We start from the raw sequence: 6,791 nt of genomic DNA, 5'->3' as shown, positions 1-6,791 counted from the left end.
CCCGTGTCGTGGTCTGAATTTTTTCGATCTCTGTCTCATAGATAGACTACAACCCAGGATAGAGCCGATGAGATTCCCAGCTGATCGTGATACATAGAGTTCCGAAACCTCGTCTATCTCGACTCCATAGATTTCGGCGAAGTCGATGAGAGTCGGTCCCGTAATTCCGTACGAGAAGGCCTGGGAAGGGAGCGATATATTCTCATCAACAATAGTCCCGATGGCATGGCTCGGAATGCTTGGCCGCGAGAACAATGAAACATGCTGTGGTTCAGAAAATACAGAAAACTCCCATAGCAAGCACATATTACCGAGCACGAAGAGAAGAGTGTACACCACCCTCGCTCTTCTTGTGGACAGCATCGGACCCGGGTCCTCACTCGATTGAAGCGAAATCACCGTAGGCCACGGAGTCAGATCCAAGGCTTAATATACACGAGCCATTCGCGCTAAGCCGAAAAGTCGCCGATCTCACAAACTGTGGATACAGCCGACCAATATTCCATCGGTGTGTATGGAGGAGAACGCTGGAAAGGAACGCAGGTGGCATTCATTAATTCGTTGCGGAAGCTTATTACTCGTCGTTCCTGGACTACGGAGCGGGCTCGATAGCTCCCTGGAATTTTTGCCCCATAGAAACCGTCGCGAAATTCACATTACGAGCAAGCGAATCCTCGCCGGAAAGTCTCGCGAATCAGTCAATGACAAGCCCGAAGAGGGCAACCATTCTTCGGTGAGTGCCCGCAGTGGGCCATGCGCCGGACCGGGTGTCCGGGTCGTCACGACGGTCCCGCGAATGAGAGTTTCCCGCGAGTGTCTGCTCGAGAAGGTGATCCCTGAGGACTGTCTAAGGCCTGAGGCAGAATAGCTTGATCCCAATCGGTGATTTCCCCCTATGGATTTCATTGCTGTCTCAACACTATTTCAGGGAAGCGATGATGGGTGCTTGGATTCGGCGTACGTGGGTTTTCGAACCTTCCCCGTCGATTTGAGCCGAGACAAACCGTGAAGCTCAGTCATGAAGTTTTCATGTCACAGCAAGAACTTCCTCCCGACCGGGACGGAATCGTCCCGCTGTCATGAGCGTGCTCGATTGGTGATGCAGCTGATCTTTGCGAGTGAATACAAAAAGTCTAGCTGCTCTTGCCTGGGCTGATCCTTCAATTCAACGCGATCGTGCGCAATGTCGAAGGACTCATGAGAATCCTTTAGCGTCGGTCTACGCGGAGTACTTCAGCGTTTTTCGCAGGCAAATCACTAAAAGCTCTGAGTCGCTGGAAAGCTGACCAAGATTCGGTCTCTGTTCGCTTCTCTCTAGGCCGACGCAGCCTCCTTGCGCATGCCCATGGAATTAGCATTGACATTGTCGGACCCATATGCCGTTTTTTTCCGTTCGTTTCGTCGGTCTAACCGCGAATCAGACGGTCAAATGCAACTTTCGCTCTCGAATCAAGGACGTTTCCCGTCGCTATCTGCTCCGAAGTAGGATCATCCCCAATCGGACCCTCGTTTTTTTCGAATTGGAATCTCTACCGACTTCAAAATGATTCCCGTTGCCAAATCACTTAATTCCTCCGATTCCGAACACATCCCCAGAGTCACTCAGTCGACCGCGCGAAAGTCCGAGCGACCGCGGAGAGTTCCAAGATGGAAGTAGCGATTCACCGTCGAATCCATCGAGACGCTCGTTTATAGTAATGAATGAGGCTTGGTTGAATGAACGAGTTAAAGGAATCTTGACGCACCAGGGACCCATTCGTTATCTTTTTATTTCGGAAGACTTCAACTTCATCCCAGAACGCCCGAGCTCCGAGGTTTTGGCCGCGAACCGAAAGTGTTTCCGAAGCGTCCGCAGAACAAATGTATCCGTCTTAACCGAGGACGTCGCCTACACATTGCTCTGGAGGCTGGTACCAGAGCTCGGAGAGGGAGCTTCTTCTGATTCCGAGTATATTCGCCCGACTCTGGAAAAGCCCCCCAGGCGGGACACTTTATCGGGAATCATTCTGAGTTTCGACCCTCATTTTTTGGTGGGAGTTTCGAAGTCACCTATGGAACATGTACACCGTGACGCTATTCCTCATGATCCTGACCGACTAACCTAACTGGCGACGAACGACGCGATAGTGATAAAAAGGGACGTCTCCCACCTCTCACACATTAGTCTCCGATAACGAAGCAGCTGACTCCGTGGCCTACGGTGATTTCACTTGAATCGAGTGACAGACCCGGGTCCGATGCTGTCCACAAGAAGAGCGAGGGAGGTGTACACTCTTCTCTTCGTGCTCGGTAATATGTGCTTGGTATGGGAGTTTTCTGTATCTTTTGGACTACAGCATCTTTCACCGTTCTCGCGGCCAAGCATTCCGAGCCATGCCATCGGGACTATTGTTGATGAGAATATATCGCTCCCTTCCCAGGCCTTCTCGTACGGAATTACGGGACCGACTCTCATCGACTTCGCCGAAATCTATGGAGTCGAGATAGACGAGGTTTCGAAACTCTATGTGTCACGATCAGCTGGGAATCTCATCGGCTCTATCTTGGGTTGTCGTCTATCTATGAGACAGAGATCGAAAAAATTCAGACCACGACACGGGCAAATGACCCGCTGTCCACACGGCCATATCGGATTCAGTCATTGGATTCTTTCACCTCTCAGAAAGCTTCGCCGTGAATGATCGAAATTCGAGGCGAGTCCTGGTGGGCGCACTCTTCATCGAGGGAATAACAACAGCTTTGTATCCTATCTCGAAATATCTGTGGGCCGCTCATATAACGTCTTTCTTCAATGGTCTAGTGCTCGCTCTCTTTGAAGCCGGTGAGTAGAGATCAAAACCTAGCTCAGAGATACGAAGACTGACGGGGCAATTCCCCCCACCCCGAGAGCTTCACGCGTCTCTCGTCGCTTGCAGGTTCCTACGTAGCGATAGCGAATCTCTGGGAGAATCCCAATTTCCCTCTGCAACTTCACATGTTGGGCTACGGCTTCGCAGTTTTCGTCGTTCCTTTCATTTCTGAGCCGTTTCTGAGTAAGAGCAACCCCCTAGATGCTGGCAAACTCCAACAGGCATCGGTGAGTTCCTTCGAGACATTGGCCTGCCAAAGTGGCTGATCAATGGATCAAACCTCCGCTTCGAGGCAGCGTATGCCCCTTAATACTTGATCTTTGTCGGCTCTCAGGTTTCCCGTATTTACATTCCCCATGCCGGAATCGGCGCGTTGTGCGTTCTACTAGGCATTGCGCTAGCCATAACTACTGTCTTGGTACCATACCCGCCGCAACCGACGATTGCCGAAAAAACCGACGCCGACACGTCCTCGAAAAAGCGTGATAAGGTTTTCGAAACGACCCTAGTGATACCGTTGGCTGTGATGTCGTTGTTCTGTGTGAGCCTGGAGATGACCTTCACGGGTCACCCGCATATTCTGGAATATCGAGGAATATCTCGTCCTGAGACGAAGCGAAATTCTTCATGGGTACGAGCGAGATCTACGAGTAGACGATCGAATGATTCTCAGGGATGATCTCATCGTTCGTTATCCGATCGGATCTTCATCTCACCAAATCCGATGGGGCGTATCTCGGGGGCGCATTCCGTGCGACGTTCTTCGCAGGGCGAATTATCATCCTGATCTTGCACAAGCTCCCGCGCACCCTCGTCATTGTGGTGAGTTTTCCGCGAGCTTATGATTTTCGACGCGTTGACAGCGTGCAGCCTTTTTTCATTTCAGAATAACTTCAACCTGGTTTCCGCCTTGGTAACGTCGTTGATTTTCGTGTTCTTCGTCCTGAGTTCGCCCTACGTGGTGTGGGTCGTGAACGCTGGACTCGGACTGGGACTCTGCGCGATCTTCGGTACCGATATCTCTTGGGTCTGCCAATAATTCGAGGTGAACAACCTTACGGCAGATCAATTCAAGATATTCTTGGCGTTGCTGATGGCTACGGGTCCCTCGTTCAATCATTTTCGTGCGGTGGTTCTTCGAACTCTCGACGAAAAACCCGGTATCGATCTACTTGAGCTTCGAGAAAAAGTAAAGCAACACGTCAGAAGACAAGAGGATGCGACTATCGGCCTCAACTCGGTCGACGAAAACCCAGTCAGCATCAACCAGGTAACCTCACAACGGGCCGCTCGTCCTCCACCACGCGGCAGTCGTCAACAACCCGATTCCAAGTGCAAGGGTTGTGAAGGCAGTCACTTCCGCTCACAATGCCCCTTCCTAAAAAGCAAATGCAACGGCTGTGGCAAGAAAGGCCACCTCAAGAAGGTTTGCATGGCTTCAACGGGAAATAATCGAGTGAACGCGATCCGGCTATCATCTCTGACCGATAACAACGATAGGTTCTCGCGCTTTCATCACGCTCGCCATCAAACGGGATTCCAGTACGGCTCCGTGTCGACAGCGGGGCAGATGCCACTGCCATAGGTCCGTCCACATGGAAGAAGTTAGGGTCTCCTCGCCTGCTTCCTCTAAGATCTAAGTGCTCTGCTGCTGACGGCCGTCCCATCGATGTCAAAGGGTTTTTCTCGGCTACTTTGTCGCTCGGAACCGCAGACTCGTCTGGAATGCAAGATCGGGTCATCGTTCTGCCCACGGACAGTGGTGATTTGCTCGGTGGAAAAGCACCTTATTCTCTCGGGCTGCTCACACCGTCGCCACTCGTTCAGCTTGCTCGTTTTCAACTCGACTCCACAACCTTGAAGACTCAATTTCCGAAACTTTTCGAAACATCATTGGGTCTCTGCAGCAAGATCGAAGTTGATCTCCGGTTGAAGGACAACGTCACTCCCACCTGTTTACCGGCGCGTCCGTTGGCTTTACCAATCCGTGAATTAGTGGACAAAGAACTCGAACGTCTACTCGATAACGGTACCCTCTACAAGGTCGAATCGTCCGATTGGGCAACACCCATCGTCGTGGTGCGGAAGGCCAATGGTCAGATCCGTATGTGTGCGGATTACTCGACGGGCTTGAATGAGGCTCTCCGCGACGTTGACTATCCTCTGCCGAACATGGAAGAGATCATGTCCAGGTTCAGCGGAAATCGCATCTTCACTCAACTCGATCTCGCAGACGCCTACCTGCAATTGCCTCTCACGGCTGAGAACCGGAAGTTGACTACCATCAACACCCATCGCGGTTTATATCAGTACAACCGCTTGGTTTTCGGTCTCAAAACAGCGCCGGCTATTTTCCAGCGGACCATTGATCAAGCTCTGGCGGGACTGGAAGGCGTACTAGTCTACTTGGATGACATCCTTGTCATGGCTCCAGAACAGGAACTCCATGACAGGCGTTTACGGCAGGTTTGCGAAAAACTGCAAGAATGGGGTTTCCACCTGCGTTTCGAGAAGTGTCGTTTCAATTCGCGGACTGTGAAGTATCTCGGTCTCATCATCTCCGAGAAGGGTATCCAAGCTGACCCGAGCAAGGTTGAAGCAATCTGCAACCTTCGCGAGCCCGGGAACGTTACGGAGTTACGATCCCTTCTCGGACTTTTGAATTACTACGCTAAGTTTTCGGCGCAGTTGCAACAAGTGAAACCGCCCTTCGAGGCACTTCTCAAGAAAGGCGTCACTTTCAAATGGGCGAAAGAACAGCGCGACGCTTTCCTCAGAGCCAAGGAGCTGTTGTCAAGTCCTCTTTTGCTAGCGCACTTTGACCCCCGCCAAACCCTCGTGGTGGCGGCAGATGCTTGCGATACGGGGATCGGCGGCGTCTTGCTCCAGAGGTATGCGGACGGAAACGAAAAGGCGGTCTTCCACGTTTCGAAGTCGCTGTCTCCTTGTCAGAGGAACTATAGTCAGATCGAGAAAGAGGCTCTTGCTCTGGTCTCTACCGTCGAAAGACTTCACAAATTTATCTGGGGCCGTCGATTTATCCTCCAGACGGACCACAGGCCTCTCGTTGCTCTGTTTCAGCCTAACAACATGAAAGGTCTCAGCGAACGCACCGCAGCGCGTTTGAGACGTTGGGCTCTTCGCTTGGTGGGTTATGATTTCCATATCGAATACGTCCGGACAAATGACTTCGGCCATGCCGACGCGCTGTCGCGTTTGATCCGCGAACTCAGAAAAGACGGAAAAGACGCCGGCCTGGATGAGGTCATCGGTCATCTCACCCTTTGTGAGCAGGAAATCGTAGCGATTCCCTCCATCTCTCTGAGAGTGCTCAGCCTTCCGCAGGATGTCAAGGAGGCATCTCGGAAAGATCCCGTGCTGGTATCTGTTCTCGAACGCGTCAGGAAAGGTTGGCGCGATGACGATTGTAGAGATCCGGTTCTCCGGCCTTTCGCTCAACAGGCCGAAAGCTTATGCGAGACCGATGGATCCCTTCTACTTAATGATCGCCTCATCGTGCCGCAACCCCTACGTAAAGCTGTGCTCCACAAACTACACGTCGCGCATCCAGGTGTCCGGCGCATGAAAGCGCTCGCACGGGCTTACTTCTACTGGCCAGGAATGGGCAAAGATATCGAAGGGTTAGTGAAGAGTTGCAGGCACTGCATCCAACACGCCGCAAATCCGCGCAAGATACCGCTGCAGCCCTGGCCCGATCCAAAAAGTCCGTGGACTCGAATTCATTTGGATTACGCCGAACCTCAGAGAGGAAAAATTTTCCTGGTCATCGTTGACAGCTTCTCCAAATATCTCGATGCGGCGTGGATGACTCAAGCCACTAGTCAGACTCTGATTGCCTACATGAGAGTCGTGTTCCGACATTTCGGCCCACCACAAACGATTGTTTCGGACAACGGGCCGCAATTCGTTTCAGTGGAGTTC

The sequence above is a fragment of the Galendromus occidentalis genome, unplaced genomic scaffold (assembly GCF_000255335.2).
Source record: "Galendromus occidentalis unplaced genomic scaffold, Mocc_1.1 scf7180000077511, whole genome shotgun sequence".
Taxonomy (NCBI): Eukaryota; Metazoa; Arthropoda; class Arachnida; order Mesostigmata; family Phytoseiidae; genus Galendromus; species Galendromus occidentalis.
The sequence above is the reverse complement of the archived record's forward strand: the minus strand, read 5'-3'. Positions refer to the sequence as shown.